A 13,726-nucleotide genomic window follows, 5' to 3' on the forward strand; every position below is an offset into this window, starting at 1 on the left:
AGACAAGGATGGAATTAGAAACCATATCCTGAACTCCCGTGTTCCTTGCTCATCACTGCAAGAGCTGCATTGTTGCTGTCTAAATGCATTCCTCCCGGCTCTGGTCAAAAACATGTTCATAGTTAGTGACAAACTTGCATCTGGCAAGTGACACCATTGTTGCAGGAAAAAAGTACGTGGAGCTGTAGGTATGAAGTGTGTGACGTGTTTAATATGTTTAATAGTTTTTGCATCTCGATTATCTGTTTGTCTGTTTATAATATGCGAACAGGTCACATCTTCTGTGTCTTGGGTTTGTCTCTTGTCTAGACAAAAAACTGTCTACACTCAAAAAACAGGTCCCAGGAAAAAGTGTTGGATATAGTCTGTTGTATTCGGAAATAATTCCTAATGCTGGAGTTGATTCAGTTGGAAGGTTAGTTCATCCATAATCTCCACCACTGTGGATTTTGTGGCAGAATATAGGATTGCGAAAGAATGTCACTGCTGAACTGTAATGCATGTGGCCATTAAGTTTCTTATCTGCTGTGTCTTGTGATTCTTCGAGCCTTTGTACTGATGCTTTTTGCATTTGCATAAAACTCTGTGTATTTATGTAGTGCGGCATGGGGAAGAGGGATAGTGATCTACCCTTCCTTCTTGGACAAATGCCACTACCCTTAACCAAGGCAAAATGCTGGCTGACTGGGTAACTTTGGAATGGCTGAAGGAGCGAATAACTACAAAGCAAGCGAGCAGATTTACAGCACACCTGCATCTCCACGGTAGTGGCTGGTGGGAATACACTTGCCCTACTGTAAATTCAAGGTAGCATACCCCACTTTGATTAAAGGGTAGCTTCTTTCTATTTGCCATAGGATGTGGGCAGCTAACTTGTAAGTCTGTATCATTCCTTGGATTGTGATAATTCGGTTGTTTACTCTGTCTTTTGGTAAACCAGATCGGATACACTGATACTCTTAATATGATCTAACTCTGAAAGAGCATTCTGAGAAGTATTCAGGTACAGGTTCAGTTACATCTTTGCTACACTCTATAAAGTAACAATTCTGTCTTGCATGTTGGCAAATAGTTAAGTAACTGGAAGTCAGATCTTCTCTCCCCTCATCGTGCATGGAAACTGCTTGGAGTTGGTACCAACTTGAACCTTAGTGGCAGAACTTGAGTAGAATCCTACCTTTAAACTCTGGGGCACTTGGTAATTTTTAAGAAAAAATGAAACAATGCATTGTGAGAATGCATGCATACATACACATCACGTTGTCTGGCCCTGTGGGTAAAACCAGTTTGAGATGGGCATTTAATGGAAAAAAATCCATTATAAAGTTGCAGGAACACTGCTGTTTTGAGTCCATCATCTGCAATAAGGCTTTTTGAGGTCTATTTATGATATATTTGATTATTTATGTGACTTGAGTCCCATTATGATCTTGAATATAATGGCCTTACTAAATGTGCATTTTTGTAGGCATGGTCTTGAGTGCAATACTTCTGGTTCTAACTATGCAGCCAGACTCACAGAATACAGGGCTGAACTTGTACATCTTTTTTTGTTTTAAAAAATTTGAAGCAATGATGCACACGTGAGATACTGCCAGATTCATTAAAGTCATCATTTAGTCCAAGGCACCTTAGAATTTTGCCATGAAAGTAATAGAATATATGTATAAATGTGTGTGTTTGCTATACACAGAGCTAAAATTTAAATTATAAAATCTACTTTGGATGGGGTTTTAAATTTTTTTTGCAAAATGCTTCCAATTTATTTAAAAGTGAAACTGAAACCATTTGGAGCTCTTGCTGATGAAAGATACTTTTTTGCAAATAGTTCTAAAGCTCTTGGACTGGAGTCTTATAATTATTTGATGCCATATAAGTAATATCATTTCATTTAGCCTCATCTCTAGCAGTGACAGTTGTTGGATTCTTTTAGTGCTTTGTCAGTGTAAAATAAACACAAATTATATATGTGTGTATATATATGTGTACACATACATTGTGTGTATATGTATATATATATGGGTTCTTAGCAGGTTCTTTCAATATGTGAAATAAATTACGTTTCTTTAATGTGAAGTTGGCAGGAGCTAATAGAAAGTTTGTACAGCTCAAGCAGTAAAAAACCCAGTTTTCATTGATCTATATTTATGTCTGCAAGAATGATATTTGATCTAGTATTTGTCAGTTGTTTTAGACATAGGATGGCGGACAAGCCAGAGCCATTTCTCCCAGTGTAATAAAAATTTTGAAGCACCAGTTGTAGATTCTGAAGGGAGGGACCTCAACTCAGAGGAGCTGAGGAATTATGCTGTTTTGTAGTAGGGATCATTTTAGGAAACAATATGAGTAACTTGCTTCAGGTAAGTCTCTGAAGTCATTGCAATCAAATTCTCTTTTTAACAAAACGCTTTTAAAATAAATAAACGTTTCTCTGTAGGTTTCAAAGCATGGCCTATTTGATTATATGACCGTTAACTACTTCCAGCTTAAGATCAGGAGAAAAAGATGAAGGCGAAATAAAAGTACTGCACATTTTTTTTTTTTTCAGGTTAACCTTAGGGCACATTTCTTCAGAGTAAGCACTCGACCTCCGTGTGCTGGGGAGGCAGGTAAGAAAGGAGTGAATAGCTGTTGCGCTGAAAGGTCTCACTCCTAAAAAACCCGCTTCTGAGCACACTTGCTTTCTCTTAAACTTCAGTAAAACTGTTCACGGTGCATAAAGTTAAACCTTGCGTGAAGTTAGCGTGGGGTAAGAGTCACAATGTTTGAACAATGAAAATGCGATGTTTCAGTTAAAGTTTAAGAGAATGGGGAGCTTATTAAGTATCTGGGTAGTGTATTTATCTTGGTAGAAGCACTGACTAATCCAATTCGGCACCTAAAGCAAGTCACCCATATGACATCTCATCGCGTTGCGGTCTGATGAGTCAGCCTGTTGGGTAACGTAAGCAGTTGGCGCTCCGCTCCGTGGAAATTGGTGGGGTGGTTCCCATTTACCTCAGCCGAGTACACTTAACCCCAAAGAACAGAGAAAATACCTGCTTTCTGCCAATATCCCAGGAGGATGAGGGAAATGTATGGTTCAGGATGCTGCTTTTGCATAAGGTGTTCATGCTTTTGTAAACAACTAAAATAAACGTTACTTTTTTCATGCTGTTTGAGTTTGGTTTTGTACGTTCTGTAGAATGTTCTTCTGTGTCCCATTTTGCTTTGGGGTGCTTGCTAATTTTACAGTGTTGCACAGGTGGGTTTTTATGTAATTTGTTATGTAGCCCAGAATTTTGAGGAAAAACATTTTTGTGGCACATTGTCCCATTTTAAGGTTACAAAAACTTTCTAATGCTGGTTTTTGCACCAAAATGGTAGTCTGGTGGTTTTGAAGTCACCCTTAGGGACCCGACTGAAAATAGAATGTCTGCTTTAAAAAACAAGTCTCCTAGGTCTATATTCTGGCTGTACAGCACAGGTATCGGCATCAGATTTGGTCCAAACACCATCTTAAGGCTCAGATGAACTGAAAGTGTTGGATGGGGTTGGCCTTTGCTTCTCTCCCCGAATGGCTTCTGCCTTGGAGGTGCAGAGAGGGAGGGAAGGATCAGCAAAGTGACAAATGGCTGTGATGCCTGAATATAATGGTTCTAGCTAAGAAATCTTCTCAAGCAGTCTTCTACTTTGAAAAGGCGGTGGTAGGAGGCTCTGTACTCAAGGCTCCAGATTATTCAGCCTTGGACGTATTAACAATCAGGAATACAATAAACTCCATGATTTTGATTTTGCTGGACACTGCATTGCGTTCATGTGATATGTCTCATCCTGGAGAATCTGGAGCACTTTAGGTAGTAGGTATTGTACACCGCAACATGTAACTCATGTTGCATGTCACTGTGTACAATAAGTTCCTTTGTAACTAGTCCACCGAGTATGGTCTCTGTAGGCAACCATATAATACTGAGATGCACCCGTGTTGCACTCCTAGCACCCAAGTGCGAATAGCTACTCTGGATGTTGGGTAGTAACGAATCAAGTCTGCCATCACAGCAAAATATGGTGTGGTCAATTATCTCTTGCATAATTTGCAGCTGTTGCTTCAATCCACTGCTTACACCCTCCCTGGAATCAAAACATGCACTCCATGTTCAGAGCAGGGTTTGTGTATGTTAGGTGATTAACATGCACTGGTGGTGTTAAGGCATCTTTTCCATAATACTTATTCCCCACTGGTGACTAACAGTAAGCATACATGATCAAGTTCGATGTGTCAGGTGACTGGGTAGAATAGACTGGATCCTCTGTTTTTCATGTTTGGTTTTCTTTATTGTATTACTTCCTTCTTAACATCCAGGAAATTGGGGTTGGGGGAAGGGGTTTTGCTTGCTCAGCTCAAAGCACTGGAGCTACCACAAGGGAGTAGGTGAACGCAGGCTATAGTCTTAGATGCAAGTGAAGCCTGTACTCAGAGACAGTTTTGAAGACAGTACTTACTATGGACTAGTGCCTTTCACTGTCTTTTTTTTATGCTTGAGACTTCTAGGTAGCCTAAAGAATGCACACACACTTTTACATTTCACTTAATTACAAAGATGCTTATTGATAAGCAAGATTTACAGCTCTTGATGATTGTGGTGCCAGTTGTCCAGGGCCTGATTAGTGCATGCTGCTCTGATAGTATTAAAACGGCGCCAGCAGCTCCTGCCAGAGCACCGTACAGTCAGTACAGCTTTAAGGGGGAAAAAGCTCTTTGCATTTTGATTCCGTGTGTCATAGTTGATAGAAGCTTGTATGGCATCACTGCTGTCTGTCAGATCAGTATCAGGTAGGTTTTAGTCTGCTAAATGAGAAGAAATCTTTTGATTCTTTAAATGATTCAAAGATACACGTTGTCTGTCCTCATCTTTAGATTGAGAACTGTTATTCTTGCAGTAATGTCATCTTAATTTGTTTCATGAGGAAATCACCTTTATGCTGGCACCTTTTGGTGTGTGTTCATGAGAGGAAACTAGAGAAATACAAGAAGTAGCTTGGGCCAAAAGCTAGAGAACATGAAGCAGTTGCTTTTCTAGTTTTTGCCCTTGCCTCTAGATGTTGCAGGAATTAAATGACTCTAACTGTTACTGCTGTGTATTTATTTTTTATTGATGCTGTAACAGTATACAAGTAGTGTACTTCTGGATAAGTACATTCTGAAGTGCATAAAAATTGCTTTGTGTTAAATTACAATAGAGCTGTCTATCTAACCACAAATGCTTGTAGAAGAAGTAATGACAAACATCATAGTCCTGCATTAACAGGACTCACAATATTTACTCTGTATTTTCTGATTACTAATCTTCTTCAGAGCTTCTGAGGAACTTCTTGCAGTAACACAAAGCTTTGTGAAGATGAAAATTGCTATATAACTGCTAAAAACCTTTTTTGCAGAGCTCCTGTTATTGCTTTGTTTCTTTTACGTAAATGTGTCTTCAGGTCAGGCACTCGCTCACTAAATTATTCCAGAGTGGGATGTACAGTCAGGGGTTTCAAGTCCAGGGCATCACTTGGTATACTGACTTTGCCTCAGATGCTGCTCTCGGACACAGGGAACAGCAATCTGAGTCCATCCATCCCATTAGGAATTTTCTTTACTTGGACGGCAAGTTCTCACCTGGGAGTTGGTGTCTGACCCGGTTTCCATACATTTGGCAGAAGGGGCAGGAGAAGTCCTTGAGCCAAAGAGGAATTTTTTTTTTTTTGCAGTTTTGCCTACTCTCAAAACATCAAACTTGGCAGAGGCTGTTCAAACGTTTTCTGCTGGTGGCTTGAGGTACAGAGTTTGAGAAAATGTGGCTCTGGGCTCAGTACTCATAAAGAGCTTAGCGTGCTTTTCAGTTCCTAGTTGCTTGACATAAACCAAATGTGCTAGAACTAATCCAGTTAAATATGGGGGGCGGGGGGGGGAGGACACCAAACCAAACCACCTTTTAGGATTTCCTCAGAAAATGAGGCTTTATGGCTTTATGTAGTAGCTAGTTTTTTTACTGAAAACCTCCCCTTTTTTCCCCTATGCTCTCTGTAACCCCGGTGCATGCCTTTCTGCTCTGCGAAGGTGGCTCCTTGGGTGAAGATTGCTCTGTGTGTTCAGGAGATAATTTACTGCTGTGATTTGTCACTGGGACATTTGAAGTGACTTTTCTTACAGTCTGAAGTACCAAATAGCAGCCACACAGTTTGAGCAGGTTGAGTATTAACAATATTGCGTGTCTAACTGTCTCAGAGCTTCACTACAAAACTGGGTGTTGTGGATATAATAAGCTAGAAAAAGAACAGCTTTTATTAAATTTTGTCTTCCTGCTTAAAAAAAAAATGGGCTACAAGGACAAACTCCAGTTTTGTTTTCTATGATATGAAGATGTATTGTACATTCATAACCAGAGCTTATTGCTGGGAGAGACGAAGAGTTTACTGCACTATAAAATCACTTTGTTAGAGATTTTATACTGAGCTATTCTCTTCTGTGATCAGTTTAATAAAAAACAGATTTTCATATAAATCTGTCTTTTGTTTTTTATTTCGAAGTCAGGTAACTCATACAAATATTTTCTTGCACAGGTAAAAATTCTCATCCTGACTTTTTGATGCTTTTTGGTGTTCTCTTGGTGAAGTTTCACTTTTTTCAGTGAGGATTTTTACTAGCGAAGGACACTCCGTGATGCTAACAGAATTTATAAGAGCTCACTTACCATCTAGACCTCACATTGCACACCAAGATATTCAGAAAATAATTTTTTTAAAAGAACCCAAACCTTCTATTTAGTTGTTTTTAAAGACTTTACAGTGAAGGTGTTATTACTAGTAAAACACTAGGAGAAGTGGCAACGTATTTTGAACTTATACAGTGTTGGCTGTGGCAGATTCCTTACTGAGGAAAACCTGCTTTGTGCTGTGGACCAGCGCATGGGCAGATATTTTTTTATCTGCTTTCTGACACTTTTATTAAATTTGCTTTTAATAAGGGATCGAGAGATGAGATTGTATGTGCGGTGCCTCTAGCTCAAACTCTCCTGAATGCCTCTGGTTGCACCGGCACTATGGAATACACCTATAGTACTGTAATGGTAAGCAGACAGCATAAGTTAGCTGTCTCTGAGGTCTATAAATCTCTTGGATCTGGGAGGTGTTGTCTAAAGCCTGTTGATAGTTACGGAGATACTGATTTACTAAAATCCCTGAACTGAACATTAGGATGACCATTTGAATTCTAAATTAAGCAAGCCTGTATCTTGGTTTTTTTGTACTTAGACTCACATGTTACCTTGCAAAAGTATGATTCAGCTCATTTTTGGCACCTGTTTGAGGCAATTTCTTACTCTTTCAACACATTGAGACTTTGATTTTACAAGCCCCTGGTCCTGCAACTGGGAGCAGCTACCAGGGAGCAGCACTGAGCTGTCAGCAGTTCATTGCGAGTATTAGAAGATGGCTACTCTGCAACTCTAGGAGGTGATGCATCAAACAGAAGGAATTGATTTACTTTGTAACGTGTTTTGTTTGGAATTTTAACAACTGACTGGGGCCAATGTGGGTATTTTAATCCAGCTAAAATACTCTTGGTGTTTTCTTCACATCATATCTTGACGTGTGTTTTTCGTGGGGGGTAGGAACATAACGCTGGGTTACAAACGGATGCACCAAGCATTAGTGGTTTGCTTGCTTTGAACTGCAAGGATGCTGAAAACAACAGGTTGGTTTAGCCCGACAAGTGATTTTTGGGCTCTGTTCTCAATTTAAATTCTGGTGTAATTTTTGGCAGCATACCATCTTGAGGCAATGTGGTTCTTTTTTTGTTTCTTAGAACAGGCACAGAACGCTGTAGAGTATATCCTTTAGCGAGAAAAACTCAGACACGGATACATAATGCTAGTCACTAAGATTAGTTACCAGCATTGTTACGACCTGGTGAGCAGCGCATTCTGGATCTGAGTTATAAATTAAGAAAAGAAACATCCATAATCTGCCAGAAAGTCGTCCACAGCTTTTTTCCAGCACTGTGGCTAGAGGAGGGTATAGAGGTAAGTACCATTACTAGCTGCAAAATTACATTTAAGAACCAGGAATTCAGAAAAAACAGCTTTTTTTGTGTCCTAAATCCTTGATTTAAACAAATAAATACATATTTCTTAAGTCATTACATTTAACACAACTTTGTCATCTCTTTCTTCAGCATTGAGGAATAAGGTAAAGAAGGAATATCCCTTAAAGTGTGCTCACTGAGGTTATCACTTACTGTTCTTTTTTGTGCCCCCTGCTATTTTAGTAGCAGAAGCAACCAAATTAAGAAATGCCCTCATTATTGCTTACTGATGCTATTTATTTTAAGAAAATCAGTATAAGGTTTTAAAGCCCCAGCTGAAACCTGTTTCTCTTTGTTGCTGTGATAAAATAGCCTTTACAGTTGTGAAGAATGAGTCTATCATTAATCTTTTTTTTTTCTGAAGCAATCAGAGATGGGGGTGTGCTAATTGTATTTCTTGGTTTCTTTTTTTAGCTGTTATAATGCAGTCTGAATGTTTAGGCTAGAATTTCAGATTCTGGAGCAGAAGCAGCATTTTGTGTTAGCAAGGAGGGTTCAATACACACCCAGTGGGATGGCCCTGGCATCCCATGGAAGGTGAAAGACTTAGAAATCATAGGAATATTTGGCCCTGATACCCTTTTAAAATGACAACATTCTCATCACTGGGCATTCCTGTTTCTTGGGACTGGTTTTCCTTTTGGGGACTTACTGGATTGACTGAACAGGAATTCAAATAAATAAATAAAAATAACTGGTGCTGAATTTCTGCTCCAGGCGATTTAGTGGGGAAGGTGAAAATTCCCGTAACTGGAAACTGCATCCACTTGCAAAACATTTTCTAGGCGGCACTTGGATTTAGCAGGTTTCGCACAACCTGTGAGCTGTCACCAAATTACGCTACATAGGGATGGATACAGGTGGTGAAGGCACAGACAGCTGGATGACGCATTTCACTGCAGCCTTTCCTTAGGAAAACTTGGAGCCTTTCCTAGCTGCTGATGTTTTCTAAGGAAGAGCTAAATAATGTTCTAGCATCAATAGGTAGGGCGTTTCTGCAGCTCCACCTCCTTAGCTTTAAAAAATTAACTGATAGGCAACCTTGAAGTGTTTTTTCTAGTGTCCCCTGCCACCAAAATCCAAAGCTACTCTTTCAGGAGCTTCTCGACACCAGTAAAAGACCGCTCTTGGGTGTTTAGCTTTGGGGTATTTTTTTACCTGAAGAGGGAAAGGAGACCAAATGAGAAGACCTCTCATTTACCTGGAATGGCTACTGTGTTCTTTAACTGCAGGAGGCTTGTATGTTTTCCAGTGGATACAGACAAGGATGAGAGAGGACTGAAAAGTGTTGAGCAGACTCCCTTTCTGCAGTGTCGTGCCTTAACAATAATTAAATGGGCCTTAACAATGGCCTTACTCCTGCTGGCAGTACTTGCAAAGTAAGGAGATTACTTAGTCAACAATAAAAACCGGGGTGGGTAATTTGTGTTAGTGCTAGTTCTTTGTTAATATTTTTTTTCCAATAATAAAAAAAAAAAAAAAAAAAAAAAAAGACAAAGTGGTTGGGATACTTGGTAAACAACCAGGAACAAGACTTGCAAGAATTTGGGTAAGGGTGACTCCCTCCTCTTGATTCTGTTCTTTCTGCAGCCGTGGCAGGCTAACACAGGGCTGCCGCTGCGTCTGCAAGCTCTGTGTGGGACTTGTCACACCAACAGGCTGGGAATGAGGTCCCTGGGCCACTGCTGCCTCCCTGGACACAGTGGAATGGGGGAACACCGAGAACTGGCAGAGCATTTGCTCTCCTGCCCCTCCACAGAGCAGCCTGAATCCTCTCGTGCCATGCATATCCTGCTACATGTGATTTGTACAGTCACAACTTTTGCAGTTTCTGGTCCAGGATAAGAGACCAAATTAGTTTGCGCAGCATTAAATGGGCATTTCACTGAATGCTTGCTGAAAACAAGCACTAAATCCCAGTATCTTAATTCATTAATAAATAAAAATATTTTATTTGGGATGTTAATTAGCTTACATCATAAAAAAATTCTAGATAAGCATTTTCTAACAGCTGAAAAGCAATCATATGGAAATATTCATAATTGCTTGAAATAGAGCTAAAATTATTTGCTTAAAAAGCTTCTAACACAACAGCAGTTGTGTTAACCAGAAAATCAACAAGTGTTTATTTTTGCCATGTATGCCAGATGTACATGCCCAGGCATCTGTGTTATTGAAATTATGATGTCCTTTTCGCTTTTCTTTCGAAGGTGCATGTATTTTACCATATGTTCAGTCGATGCAGGCTATTTTCTGTATTTCTAATGTTAAAAATGAAATTAATCTGCTGTTGCCGTATCTTTCTGCAGCTCTTGCAAAGTAAGTTGTAAAACCCCCAACATCATCCTGGTGTTACTGATGACAGTCCCAGATACATTCAGTTCAGCTGTTCGTATGCAAGCCCTAAAGCCTTCACCAGCCGCACAAGAACGACTCCGCGTTAGCTTTGACTATTTCTGAGCCACAAGAGGAAGATTTTTATGTCATGGAGCTGCTTTTGTCTTGTGGCTCCAAAGCACATAAAGTACAGGGCCGGTGATCAGCTGTTTTTACAGGGGTGTATGTGTATTTTATCACCCTCTAATGATGAGTAACGATGTGACTGTACCACAGCTGGCAGCAAAAAGGGCTACAAATAGAGATCGGCTTGTGCCTCCTGCTGAAAGTCTCATCCCCTCAGAGGGGTCCGACCCTTCCCCCTCCTCTGAAGGGCAGGTGTCCCCGCGGGGGTGGCGGTCACTTCTCCACTACACTCATTCTGTTTCTTTCGCAGCTCCCAGCCTAACCCTCCGCTCATGCCCATTGCTTATGGAAAGGATTGACCAACACCGTTCCTGTCATAGAAGCGCTGGCTAAGGCAGGAAACCGTGCCAAAACCTCGCTGAGGAACAAGGAAACATGAGCAGGTTGGGTCTTGGTGTCGCCCAGGTTGCGTCTGAAGAGTGCTGGCTGGGCAAGGAAGGCCTGCCCCTTGCCTGCTGACAGCCCTGTGTTATCTCCCTTGCTATCCTTCCCACCGGCCAATTTTGCTTGGCACTACTGGTGACTCAGTCTATTAAATGGGCGTCGTATTTTATTACAAACCTGAGCTGATTAATTACATGCTGTTAGGCAAAAAAATGCAGGGCAGCTGTAGTGGGGGGTAGTGATGCAATGGAGGCGCAAACAGAAAAGCTGTCGCTTCTGGAAAGGGAGAGAAAAGGATTAAGGAGTTAAATGTTAACCAGAAGAGCTACTTTGCCAAGTGGATCAGTCACTGGAGGCACTGGGAGAGCCTGGCTGTGCGATCCCACCGCCATGGGAAGCGCTGCCCACCCACCGTGCCAGCGCCCTACAGCTTCCCTTGCAGGGCCAGAGAGAGGCAGAGCTCCTTGTTCCGCTTAAATGTGCTCGTTGCCATCTGTTCTAACTACCAAAAAAAAAAAAAAAAAAAAAAATTACTGCTTTTTAGGGAAAATTTTGAAGGTTCTTTGAAATGGTGAGCAGTTGGGCTGGCACAGGGGGATCCAGTAGGAAAAAGAGGAAGGAGGATATGGAAGCGTGGCGGTTCCTTCCTCCACCCAGCAGTAAAGCAGGGGAAGGAGGTGCCCACGGGTTGTGGCTTTCTGTTTGGGTCAGCATCATACCTTGGCAGCCTAATCAGAAAAGGGCAAGGCACCCCTTGCTGAGGTGAGCCGGAGGGTTCCCGGCAGCTCTTGCCTCAGCTCTTGCCGGTGGGGAGGGAGGGCACAGCCCCGTCCCATCCCCTGTCCCTCGGTGGGGAGAAGCGAGTGTGAGGTGGTGAGTAAGGCCGGGGCGAGGGCAGCTTCCCCGCTGCCAGCCCTGCCTCCCGCCACAGCCTGGGAACGCCGCGTTCAGGAGGACACACACACACACACACGCCTTCTAAAAACCATCTGGAAATGTTGGGTCCAAGGCAAAGAGCGAGCGATGTGTGCGGTTTAGGAAGCAGGGGATGAGCGTGTGAATCATTCCAGCGGCCTTTGGCAAAGGGGAAGGCGGCAGGCATCGCGCTGGAATTACCATGGGTGGCAGCTCACACCCTTTGGAGTGCTGGCTAAGCCAATTTGGTTTTTGCTGTACGTGTTTGTGGCTTATGCTTGAAATCACACGGAAACAAACATTTCTGCTTGCTCTGTAAAACAGACTGTCTCTTTGATGCTTGAGCTGGCACATCTCTGTGTGGTGACCCTGGCTGGACAGCAGGTGCCCACCAAAGCTGCTCCATCACCCCCTGCCTCATCTGGGCAGGGGGGAGAAAATAAAGTGAAAGGCTCGTGGGTCAAGGTGAGGATGGGGAGATCACTCAGCTATTACCATCATAGGCAAAACAGACTTGACTTGGGGAAATTAGTTTAATTTATTATAATTCAAATCAGCGTAGGATAATGAGAATTAAAACCAAATCTTAAAACACCTTCCCCTCAGCCCTCCTTTCTTCCCAAGCTCAACTTCCCTTCCCATTTCTCTACCTGCTCCCCCACAGCTGGACAGGCAATGGGAACTGGGGTCAGTCCATCACACGCTGCCTCTGCCGCCCCTTCCCCCTCAGGGGCAGGGTCCTCACACTCTGCCCGGCTCCAGCCTGGGGTCCCTCTGATGGGAGACAGTCCTCCATGAACTGCTCCATGGGAGTCCTTCCCACGGGCTGCAGCTCTTCAGGAACTGCTCCATCGTGGGTCCCTACCATGGGGTGCCGTCCTTCAGGACAGAGTGCTCCAGCCTGGGTCCCCCACAGGGTCACAAGCCCTGCCAGCAACCCTGCTCCAGCCTGGGCTCCTTTCCAGGGTCCACAGGTCCTGCCAGGACCCTGCTCCAGCGTGGGCTTCCCACGGGGTCACAGCCTCGCTGGGGCATCCCCCTGCTCTGGCGTGGGGTCCTGCACGGGCTGCAGGTGGAAATCTGCTCCACCATGGACCTCCACGGGCTGCAGGGCACAGCCTGCCTCACCGTGGGCTGCACCACGGGCTGCTCCAGCGCCTGGAGCAGCTGCTCCCCCTCCTTCTTCATTGACCTTGGGGTCTCCCACATATTCTCACTCCTCTCTCCTGACTGCAGCTGGCAGTCGCACAGGTATTTTTCCCCTTCTTAATATGTTATCCCAGAGGCACTGCCATTGTTGCTGCTGGGTTTGGCCTTGGCCAGCGGTGAGTCCACCCTGGAGCCAGCTGGAACCACCTTTGTCAGTTACGGGGGAATCTTCTGGCATCTTACAGAAACCACCCCTGCAGCCCTCCCACTACCAAAACCTTGCCACACCAACCAGATACACCCTGGTTTTGAATGCCATAGGAAAGTACAGGCTTCTCTGAAGCCTGTTGAGTAAGTGAAATTGGAAAAATATATCCTCTCTTATCCACTACTGAACTCTCAAGGCCAAATCGATGAACTCACTAACTCTGGAATGGCCACACAAGCCTCCTATGCAGTAGATGCATGCTCGCAGAGCGTGGCTGAAAAGCCAAGGCTGTGTGCACCATGGGGGCCAGTTTGTTAGAAAATCACTTTTAGCATTTGCTGATGCTGGTTAACTTCTTCCTGTGGTCCCGTGCTGTCTGGTAGGTGTCTCAGAGCCCAGGCTAAAACACAGCCAAAAAGGATATGGATTTTGAATGCGTT

Source organism: Falco biarmicus, chromosome 6 (genome assembly GCF_023638135.1).
Source record: "Falco biarmicus isolate bFalBia1 chromosome 6, bFalBia1.pri, whole genome shotgun sequence".
NCBI classification, from domain to species: domain Eukaryota; kingdom Metazoa; phylum Chordata; class Aves; order Falconiformes; family Falconidae; genus Falco; species Falco biarmicus.